Source organism: Dipodomys ordii, unplaced genomic scaffold (genome assembly GCF_000151885.1).
Source record: "Dipodomys ordii isolate 6190 unplaced genomic scaffold, Dord_2.0 Scaffold378, whole genome shotgun sequence".
NCBI lineage: Eukaryota > Metazoa > Chordata > Mammalia > Rodentia > Heteromyidae > Dipodomys > Dipodomys ordii.
Genome location: NW_012267594.1, coordinates 39,840 through 51,804, shown reverse-complemented (window position 1 = coordinate 51,804; position 11,965 = coordinate 39,840).

Genomic DNA, 11,965 nt, shown 5'->3' with positions numbered 1-11,965 from the left:
CCCCTCCTTCTTCCTTTGCAAGCCATTCTTTTTGGATGAAGTTCCCATACCTCCTCCAGTAGCTGGAAGCAATGGAGCCTTGTCCCATCATCCCAAAGCTTCCATAAAATCAACTCTGGGGCTTTGCAGGGCCAAGACATGGAGCAGAGAGGGCAGACCCTTGGGAAGGAACCAAGAAGGAGGAGGGGAGGCTCAGCCCCTCTCCTGCCTTCCTCCTGGCTGCCCTGCCTGTCCCAGAAGCCCAGTGTGCAAGCCCGGCCAGGGCATGCAGCTCTGATCATTGTAGCTCTTCAATAGACAGGACGGGGCTCAAGGGGTGGGATGGAGGCCGTGCCGCCACCACCATGTGGCATCTGGAATCTGGCCTTGATGTTCTAGGACTCGATATCAGCTGAAGGTGACAACACAGAGTTAAAAGCAGTGTGTGTGTGTGGGGGGGGAGTTATTTTCTATTTAGGCTCTGAGTGATTTTAAATTCTCCAACAAATACACGGTATCCTAAACAGGCTGGAAATGCTGTGCATGGCCTCGCCCAGCACGTGACGTCACCCCTTCTGCACATAAACAGCTTGACCACCAAGGCCAAGTTGTGCAAAGAGACAAATAGCCGTCTGGGTTTTTCAAGGAAATAGGGTGGGGATGGAGGAGGGTTGGCCTCTGGTGCTCTACAGGAAATAAAAACAGAATCTGAAGACTGGTTCTAGGCTCTTCACTCAGGATGTAGGGAAATGAAGGGTAGATACAGAGAGGACATGGATGGGAGGAGGGGCAGAGAGAAAGACTGTCTTCCTACAGAGACAAGAAGAAAGAGGGAAGAACAGGAGGAAGAGGAGGAGGAGGAGGAGGAGGAGGAGGACATACAACGATGACACTGCTAATAGGAACTCATTTGCCAGAATAAAAAAGAAAAGAGTCTCTGTGCCATCAGACCATGAAAGGACTTCTGTAGAAAGCCTGAAGCGTAGGAAGGAGAAACGAATCCTCTCCGTAGGGAAAGAGGCCAGTGCAGGGACCTCTTGTGACTGACATCTTTGGCTCAGCTCTGCTCGGGTTTCTTCTCACTGAAACTATTTTAAAGTTGTCTTTGTTTTCTGGAGACAAAGTCTTGCTCTGTGGCCCTGTCTGGCCTCGCACTTGCAATCTGCTTAGTACTGATTTCGTCTACCATTTACTGTGGACAGAGCTCCTTCGCCTCACGGCCCTTCTAGTTCCCAGAGTCAGCAGACAGCCAGGATGCAGCTCAGCAGCAGGCGCCGCCTGCTAGTGTGGCAGCGTCATGCAGCCACTGCTGTTCTTTCAGACTGTCTCAGGAATTCAAAAAAAATGAAGTCCGTGGCCAATAAAAGGTGAGCGGAAAGGACTTTATTCAGGAGAAAAATATCCTGGTCCAAGGCTTCTGCTGCTCTTTCTTAGGTGGTTGAGTCTAGGGTTGGTTGTTTTTTAGTTGTTTGTTTTTTAATACCTTGGCTATACAGCTTAGGTAACAGGCAATTTGGAAGGTGGCATTTTATTGGTCAGGTCCTGGGACAGCCTGACTGGTTGTTAATTCTCAGTCAGGACCCTAGGACAAACCCTCCCAACAGAGTCACAGGAAGGTGATTGGAACTTGAGGAAGTAAGAAGCTAGGGTAGGGTGGCTGGAAATGTTGTCTCTGTCATCTGGTTTCCACTCGCCAGGTCTCGATGCTGTCCTGAGGCCCTGGGTCTTAACTAATCTACCCTTCACTCCTGTGTCAGACTCTCGGGTACTGTATTAGTATGCCAGGCCAAAATTCCTTTTCACTACACATGAACAAATCACCAAAAGGATTCCATATCTGAATTCTCCCTACCAGGCCATCCAGAGGTGACATTAACATATCAGAGGTCCTTGAAATTTCCTGAGCACACAGATCACCTGGGATTCGGGGATTAAGCAGATTCTCACCTGGCCTGTCTGGAGAAGGGTGGACTCTGTACTGGCTCCAGTGTTATGTTGACCGTGTTATGGGAAGAAGCCAGACTATCCCTCTTTGCAGATGACATGGTTCTGTATCTAAAGGACCCCAGAGACTCCACCCCTATGCTCCTAGAGCTGGTCAATAACTTCAGCACAGTAGCAGGATACAAAATTAACCCACAAAAATCAATAGCCTTTTTATATACCAACAATAAACAAGCAGAGAGTGAAATCAAGAAAACAACTTCAGTTTCAAAAGCCTCAAAAATGTACTTTGGAGCCGGGTACCAGTGGCTCACGCCTGTCATCCTAGCTACTCAGGAGGCTGAGATCTGAGGATCCGGTTCAAAGCCAACTTGGGCAAGAAACTGCATGAGACCCTCCAATAAACTACCAGAAAACCAGAAGTGGCGCAGTGGCTCAAGTGGTAGAGCACTCACCTTGAGCTGAAGAGCTGAGGGACGGCATCCAGGCCCAGAGTTCAAGCCCCATGACCGACAACAAAACAAAACGAAACAAAAAACAAATGTATTTTGGGATAAATCTAAACAAAGAAATGAAATACCTCTATAGCAAATACGATAAAAATGTGAAGAAAGAAACTGAAGAAGATATCAGGAAACAGAAAGACCTCCCATGTTCATGGGTAGGTAGAAATAATATCATGAAGATGGCCATACTGCCAGGGGTGCTTTATCTACAAATTCAGTGCCATCCCCATCAAGATCCCAATGGCTTTCTTCACCGAGATAAAGAAAACAATCCAAAATTTCATATGGAACAACAAAAGACCCTGAGTAGTCAAAGCAATTTTAGGCCAAAAAGCAATGTTGGAGGCATCACAATTCCAGACCTCAAAGCCATAATAACCAAATCAGCTTCGTACTGGCACAAAAAACAGGCCCAAAGACCAATGACATAGACCAGAAGATCCAAAAATAAACCTATACACTTACAGTCATCTGACATTTGATGAGAGAGCCAAAAATGTGCATCAGAAAAAAAGACACCCTCTTCAATAATTGGTGTTGGGAAAACTGGATGTCCATATGTAGAAAACTAAAACTGGATCCCTGACTGTCACCTTTTACCAGTATCAACTCTAAATGGATCAACACCAGTGTCAGACCCATGAATATTGGGGCCATAATGAACAGTATTGGAATTTGAATTCAGGGCCTTGTGCTTGCTAGGAATCCATTCTTGCCACTTGAACCATACCCTTGGTCATTTTTCTCTTGTCATTCTCAAATAAGGTCTTACTTTTTGCCCAGGGCAGCCTGGACTGTGATCTTCCTATTTATACTTCCCAAATAGTTTGGCATGACAGGTATGATCCACCACATTTACTTGTCTTTTTCTGTTGTTTGTTGATTGTTTTTTTCTGATGGGGTCTTACAAATTGTTTTGCCAAGGCTGGCCTCAAACCATGATCCTTCCAATCTCAGTCTCCCAAATAACCAGGATTATGGGCCTGAGCCACTATGCCCAGTTTGATCCCCTCTCAGTTTTTGATCAGTGGATCTTTCCTAGTCTTAATCTGCAAAATTCTAACGTGTGCCCAGGGCTGTCAGGAAGAGTCATCCTCAGTGATTGAGGGTTTGCTTTTAGAAGCTGTTCTAGAAACTAGCCTGTACCAGGAAACTCTCCAGCAGTGGGCCTGGAGGGATTTTGCTTATGAGGTCATCAGCAACACTGATGGTCCCATAGCCAAACCAGGTGGTCAGTCTGTCCCTGAGTCTCATCTCATCTGCTCATGAAGTGCCCACTCCTCAAAGACTACGGGAAACCACCAGAGACTCAGACACTCAAACTGCAAAACGCAAGGTTTATTCAGAATAAGCCTAGGCTCGGGCCTCGTCCCATATACTCTGACACAGCAGAGGGAGGGAGGAGACCCCAAGCGACATTCCAGCAGGGTTTATAAAGGCAAAAATCACAAGGTGACATAAAGATACATTATCCAGGTGTTCAAACAGAATTACATGTGAATACAAATCTGATTGGCCCGGGGCTAAGGGTCTCAATCCAGGGCGATTAGCATCAGCAGTGGGTTACAGAACCCGATGGGTCATCTGAGTGGGGAGGTAGTTAAGGCATTATGGTTTCAGTATAGTCAACCTCTTTCCGTAATCTGCGCAGGTTTTGGTCAATTTCAACATAATAATACCTCTCAATACAATTGCACTTTTCAGAAACATCTTGGTCAGCAGGGCTTAGAACAAAGGCATAAAGTTAATCATGAAATATCACCTGAGCAAGATAGAGTTACTCTTGTTCTCTCATTCCCCCCTCTGTTTTGATCATATTCTCAATCTTGGGAATATCATACTCCTGAGTCAGAAACATGCACGGAAGAGTATTCGTAAGTACTCTGTACCATGAGTATGGCCCCCAATCTAGTTTTTATTAAGCAAACAAGGCCCACAGGTACTACCTGCATTGATAACACACTCAGGTTATTACCATACCAGAGCCAAACTAGGCTGTGACTATAGAGTGGATTTCTAGTCACTATGCACTGAAGTGCCTAAGGGGAGCAAGCCAGTGATATTCTTGTCCCCAGTACCCATTGTGGGAAGAGAGGGTTTCTGGATATCACCCAAAAGAATGTCCCACAAGATCTTAGCTTTAGCAGCTTTCAACTGGGAAGCAGTCTTAGGTGATGGAATGGGGCAGGAGTTCAGTCTACTTTTACCACGGTGGAGGTGGTCTGTATGATGATGTAGATTTCCTCCAGGTGACTGTCAGGCTGCCATTGAACTTTCTCAGTGGCCCCAAGGAACTGTCACACCTCGTGCTGGGCTGCAAATTTCTACACAGACTGGTTAAGGCTTGGCAGGCTGTGGCCCCATGGATTTTTAAGACTGTTTAGACAATAGCCCTGGACAATTTACCCAAATAACAACTTTCTCTCTATCCAGATATTTTTGTAAATAAACACAGAAGGCTTAGTCTTGTAACCATCTCTGACAGATGCAGTCTCCACACTTGCACACCTGTTAACACTATTAATTATTTTTATCTATTTTGCCTTGTTTTTCCAAAGCTGACTCTGGACTCTTGATCTTAAAGGGGGTTGATGGGTGAAGGTCCATCTTCTGTAATTTCTTCAAGCTGCCTTCAGGGGCATTGATCCTACCTAGCCAGGAACTTATAACATTAGCCTGTTTTACAAAGGAGTTATCAGGGCTAGATGTCATTAAGAACAATATTTTAACTTTTTACAACTGCACAGAACTTTTCTCTGGCTACAGCAGTGTAGCTTGTTTAGCACTCTGGTTTGTAAAAGCATCTTTCTGGATGACTTAGGAATGCATTCTCTAGTGACCCTAACAATGCCTAAGTTACCTTTGCAGCCCTTCAGGCAGATATCAATAGAAACACACACTCAGGTTTACAAACTTTTTTTCCTGAGCAGATGAATTTCATGTAGCTCAAAAGTTTCAGTCAGCTCAAAAGTTACCGCCAATTAGAGCTTTTGGCACATAAAGGGGTTGAGATTTAAACTATCCCCCACATTTTATAACATTAGCTTTTTACTACTGTCACAGAGGACTGGAAAGTTCCTGTCCCTTACAAGGTAGATAGTCATGGACATTAGGCATGCTTACAAACTTCCCATGGCCTCCTGGCTCTGACCGATTTTTGAAGGGCCACAAAATGACTCTAGGGTCTGACATTTCTGCCATCCAAGCAGTGGCTTACTGCCTCTGGATGCTCCTCCACTGCTCTTGTCCCAGGAGTGTCTTCTCTACACTGTGATAAATGCCTCATTGGCATTTCCCTTAGCTGGTTGCTGGACTTGAACTCGGGGCCTGAGTGCTGTCCCTCAGCTCTACAGCTCAAGGCTAGCACTCTGCCACTCTGAGTCCCAAAGCAACTCTGCTTGCTCTTTCAGCACTCTGCTGGCTGAGTAGAGGCGACAGTCTCACAGGGACCTTTTTCTGCCTGGGCTGGCTTCGAACCAGTTTCAGATCAATGAGTCTTATAAAAGGCCACTTTACTCCAATTAAAAGCAACAAGGTGGTCAACATAGAAGTAGCTTTTAAGCATGCTCTTACCTGAAACTTATTAAGAGTCAAAGTTACATCTGACAAACTTGTAAGAATATTCTGTGCTTTGCTCTGGGCTTTGCTGGAAACTCTTAAAGAACTATAAGAGCAAGCTAGAATAACAATTATTTTGGTAATCCTAATTTTTCCTTTGTGCACTTTGAGGTCAATGTTAAGAACAATTTTAAACTTTATATTGAAAAATCCATTCCTAATTTTAAGCTTCTTGTTAATCCCCTTTAATATTTCATACTTTAATTTTTAGTTGCATTTTTAAAAAATCCCTTAAAATCTTGAGGCCAAGTGTCACTCATTGCCTCTTGGCTGCTTGTTTAAAACAGATACACATTAAAATTTTAAACTCAAATGACAATTTTTCCTTAATGCAATAATTACAATCATCATAACTACCAAGATGCTAGACTTAATACCTTTATAACTTTTAACAACATCCTAATTGTAAAACATCATTAAAAGCAAGTCACATTATATGAATAAACTTTTTAACCCTCTTTTTAAGGCCTTCTTAATTTTGATGTTAACACATCCAAGGGGAAGTTTTAGCAATACTAATCAGATCATCACATCACTCATTTTAACCATCATGTTTCCAGTGTCTATCTGCAGGGAAAAGAGACAAAACAAAAATGGGCCACTTGGCCCCTCCTATGGAATGGGCACGCACCCAATCCGATTCTTTAGGGTTAGATGAACTGCATTTGTGCCAGCTTGCCCTCTTTCACCATGCATGGACTCCTCCCAGGGCCTGTCCCACCATGCATGACCAGCTGAACTGCACTTCTGCCTGTTCACCCCGACCCCTAAAGATAGGCCTTCTGTTGGCTTCTAAGTTTTTCCCTTTTCTTTTCTCTTGGTTCTTGAATGAAATACACAATTTTAAACAAACAAAACAGGTACGGTCTTTGACAGTGTTAAACTAACCTTTACATTTAAATTTCTAATATTTATCCCCAAATTTTAACCAATGGAACTAAATCCCAAACAGCCAATGCATTTTATAATATTAGATTTTAAAATACCAGATTTTCTAATTTTCAAATTAAACAATCCTTAAAAAGCCATTTAAAACAATGTGAAAGTTCTTTAAAATTTTTGGTAATGTGCAAACCTCATAACCTTTTATATTTTAAATTTAAACTCACTCAATTGGTACAGCATACTTACAATCCTTATCTTGAACATGTTCACAAACACATACAAACCACTCATACAGATCTTAAAGTGCACACGAATCAAAATCAGTTGTATGCACATTTTCTAAAGTTTTAAACAAAAATTTAAGACAGTATTTCTTTTAAACTAAATACCTTTTTTAAGCTTCATTTTCCCCAGAGCTTGCTTTTTTAGCAAGGCAACTCACCAATGGGTCTTTGAATCCCTTCTGTTGGAGGAGGGCTAGGGGAGGGGGTCACCTGAAACTAAAATGGCCTGATTTTTTTATCCAATTTTAGACAACAGCACTTTACAAATTGTTACATTGTCAGGACTAGCTGAAAAGTCCAAACCAAGCACACAACCTCCTACACCCTCCCCGCCGGCAGCCTCCACAAGGAGAAAATACAGCCTGAGGCTTGAAGGGAACCAAACTAGTCCAGCAACCTTCCATGCCTCAAAGGGAGGAGCGTATAGCAGGTCTGTGGCTGAACCCAGCTGGAGGCTGGAACTTTTATTCCCCCAGAGATGTTCAAATACATAACAAAATACAAATAACACAAAACCAAGGATCCACACTTAAAACTGGGACCAATTCTAAAACAAAACTAGACAACAACCAAAGGCTCAGTTGGGGACTAATGGACCCCCAGTTCATCCCTACCAGAACTCTGCACCGTTCTCACTCAGCAAGCTGAATCCAGAGTCTGCTGAGTGAGCCTGCCACAGTCAAACAGAACTTTCCCATCTCAGAAAACATACCAAAGTAAACAAGATAGACAAGTGGCCACAAAGACAAAATCAGTGAATGGGGCGACATCTCAAATCCACTTACTGGGGGACTCAAACCCCCTGTACACATTCCAGAGAATTTTTCTTTTAGATTCCTGCAAACGTTGACCCAGGGGCCTTCCAAAGTGGAGGAGAACTCCCAGTCATCTTGGGGCAAGAGAAAGAAGTCCCTCGTGGCCTTCCCCTCAGACTGACAGGTTCTCCCCCATGCTTAGACCCCCTGAGCCAAAGCCTGAGGCTAAGATCTTGTTGGTGCCACTTGCAGGTAGTCAGTGGCAGTTTCATTAAACGAAGAAAGAAACATAATTAAGACAGACACAAACGGCACAAAACGAACAGTGCTGCATGGTTTGGAAAGTCAGGCAAATGCCAGAGAAAATTCCCAACAGACAACAATCCACTTTCCTTCTTAATAGCCAGACTCTGATTTTGAGCAATCTCCTTAACTTCTTTCCAGTGGGCAACAGCCAGGTCTAGAGGGCAGGAGGGAACATTTCATCCCATTTTGAAAGCTTCAATAATTAAAACACAACAGTAAAAGACACACAAAGCACACAAATGACACCTTTTGGGAGTGAGACAAAATATCTGCTCTGACCTCTGGGCCCTATTGGCCTCTCTGCCTATCTCCACTCTCCCCAAAATAGTAAACACTTGTCATGACAAAAACAATTCTTCCTGGCTTCCTTCTCTATCTCTGATAGTGGGGTATCAAAACACCTCTTTCCTTCAGGGGATGGAGCGTCCTTCTTGTCCCTCGGGACTGTAGCATGGATACTCTGATCCAATGCCTCACAGTCCAGGACTGTGGCATGGACACATCTGTCCAATGCCTTACAGTCCTCCCCACTGTGGATACTCTGATCCAATGCCTCACAGTCCAGGACTGTGGCGTGGACACATCTGTCCAATGCCTTACAGTCCTCCCCACTGTGGATACTCTGATCCAATGCCTCACGGTCCAGGACTGTGGCGTTGCAGTTTTTTACGTAGTCTGCTTCTATGGCCCAAAATGAAAGTGACATAAGACAGGACACACACTGAACAAAGACACTAAGGTATGGGGTCTTGGGGGTCTCTTGGCCCATCTCGGATGAGCCCCCAATTGAAGTGCCCGCTCCTCAAAGACCACGGGAGACCACCAGAGACTCAGACACTCAAACTGCAAAACTCAAGGTTTATTCAGAACAAGCCTAGGCTCGGGCCTCATCCCATACACTCTGACACAGCAGAGGGAGGGAGGAGAACTCGAGCGACATTCCAGCGGGTTTATAAAGGCAAAAATCACAAGGTGACAAAAAGATACATTATCCAGGTGTTCAAACAGAATTACATGTGAATACAAATCTGATTGGCTTGGGGCTAAGGGTAACAATCCGGGACGATTAGCATCAGCAGTGGGTTACAGAACCGGATGGGTCATCTGAGTGGAGAGGTAGTTAGGGCCTGATGGTTTCAGTATAGTCAACCTCTTTCCGTAATCTGTGCAGGTTTTGGTCAATTTCAATATAATAATACCTCTCAATACAATTGCACTTTTCAGAAACATCTTGGCCACCAGGGCTTAGAACAAAGGCATAAAGTTAATCATGAAATATCACCTGAGCAAGATAGAGTTACTCTTGTTCTCTCAATTTTAGGCATTGGTTTTATGTCACTGTGTGTTCGCCCTGGTACCCAGGGAAAGGAGGATTGTTTCTGGAATGGGTCTTTTTTTGTTGGTAGTGGAGCTTGAACTCTGGGCATGGGCGCTGTCCCTCAGCTCTTCAGCTTAAGGCAAGCGCTCTACCACTTGAGCCACAGTGCCACTTCCAGTTTTCTGGTGGTTCTTTGAAGATAAGAGTTTCACAGACTTTCCTGCCCAGGCTGGTTTTGAACCACGAACCTCAGATCTCATCCTCCTGAGTAGCTAGGATTATGGCGTGAGCCACCTGCACCCAGCCCTTTTTTTTCTTCTATTTTTTTTGGGGGGGGTCTGGTCATGGGGTCTGAACTCTGGGCCTGGGCGCTGCCCCTCAGCTCTTCAGCTCAAGGCTAGCGCTCTACCCCTTGAGCCACAGCGCCACTTCCGGCTTTTTTCTTTTTGCTTATGTGGTGCTGAGGAATCGAAGCCAGGGCCTCAGACATGCAAGGCAAGTGCTCTACCACTGAGCCACCTTCCCAGCCCCTCTTCTTCTATTTTTTTAAATGAAGGAGGTAAGGGGGAATGGGAGAAGTTTTGTCAGTCAGTTTTCTCTAGCTAGATGGAGCTGTGTGTCCTTAAAAAGTTTCTCAGGCCAGGCATTGCTGGCTCTTGCCTGTAATCCTAGATACTCAGGAGGCTGAGATGTGAGGATCATAGTTCAAAGCCAGCCTGGGCAGGAAAGTCCATAAGACTTTTATCTCTAATGAACTACTAGAAGTGCTTCAGTGGTAGAGTAGCAGCCTGGAGCACAAAAGCACAGGGACAGTGCCTAGGCCCTGAGTTAAGCCTCAGGACCAGCATCAAAAGGAAAAAAGCTTCTTGGGCCATTGGGCCATCCTAACATCTCAGGTTCATGACCAGGAAAAGGGGTCGTTGAGGCTGGCCAAGGAAGACCAGTATGTGTGAGTACAAATGTGTGTTTTGAGTGAGTGTGTATGTGTGTGAGTATGTGTTGTGTGTATGTATGTGTGTGAGTAGGTGCTGTTAGTGTGTGTCGTGTGTGCATGTGTTGTGTGTATATGTTGTGACTGTGTATGTATGTATACGTGAGTGTGAGTAGATGCTGTGTGTTAGTGTGTGTTGTATGTGCATGTGCAGTGTATGTTTGAGTGTGAGTATATATATGTTGTGAGTGTGACCATGTGTGTAAGTGTGTGTGTAGGTATAGCTCTGTGAGCAGGATTCCAAGGCTTATGACTGACCTTTATGGAAGCTTCTCTCCAAGGCCTGCTTACAGGCCTGGTCAGCCCTCGCTGCTCATCCTGAGGGAATCCTCTGGGAGGCTCAGCCCATGCTGAGCTCTTTGGAAGTTCTGGAAGCTCTGGTGGTGGAGGTAGGACCTGGGGGACTCTCCTCAGGTGTGAGCATGCAGAGGCAAGTGGGGGCAGGACATCCTCGGGGGACCACATCCATTGCTCAAGGTAGGCTTGTGAGGGTACTCACTCCAAGTGTCTGAAGTCAAGCGTGTAACACTTCTGTGTGAGGCAGCAGGTGTGGTGGTGTGTGCCTGTAATCCCAGCCGCTTGGGAGACTCTCAACCATGGGCCAGTCTAACCAAGTTAGCTCCAGACCTGATCTGAAAAACAAGCTGAAAACTGGAGGATGGGGGTCATGGCTCAAGTGGAAGGACACTTGCCCAGCAAGTGTGAGGCCGGGAGTTCAACTCCCAAAGTGGGGGTGGGGGAAATAGAAGCAGAAAGGTAGTTGGTTTGGGGCCCGGGGGTGGGGGAAGGTTAAGAGCAGGAAATCAGAGTCCAGTGAGTCCCTTGTCACAGGGTGGAAAGTTCTGGAACTTGACACTATGGGTGGACTGAACTCTAGTGTACCCAACATCTAGAAAGGATGAGGACGGCAGCTTCCATTTTGTGGGTGCTCTGCTTGGCGCTCTGCTTAGCCCTCTGCTCACGTTCCGCTTCCTCGGGAAGTGCAAGGCCCTGGCTCTGCTCTAGGACTTCAGCCTCCTTCGCTGGGCTGTGCTGGGCTGTGCTGGGCTGCGCTGTCCTGTCCTGTGCCGGCCTGTGGAAAAGGCCGTCCTCCAGAGGGGCAGCTCCGTGGGGGAGGGGGCTGGGTAAAAGAAGCTGCTTTTTGTTTTTCGTTGGTTTTTACAATTATGATTTAATTCTCAAAATTTCCCATCACTTTAATGACAACATAATAAAAATAACATTTTTACTTTTGTAAAAAATGGTGGTATCATTTTGACACATCCCCAATAAAACAATATAACTTGATCATCTCACCCTCTGTCATGGTCCCTCAGTCCTGCATCAAGCTCAACAAGACCGATCTCCCTCCCTCCCTCCCTCCCTCCCTCCCTCCCTCC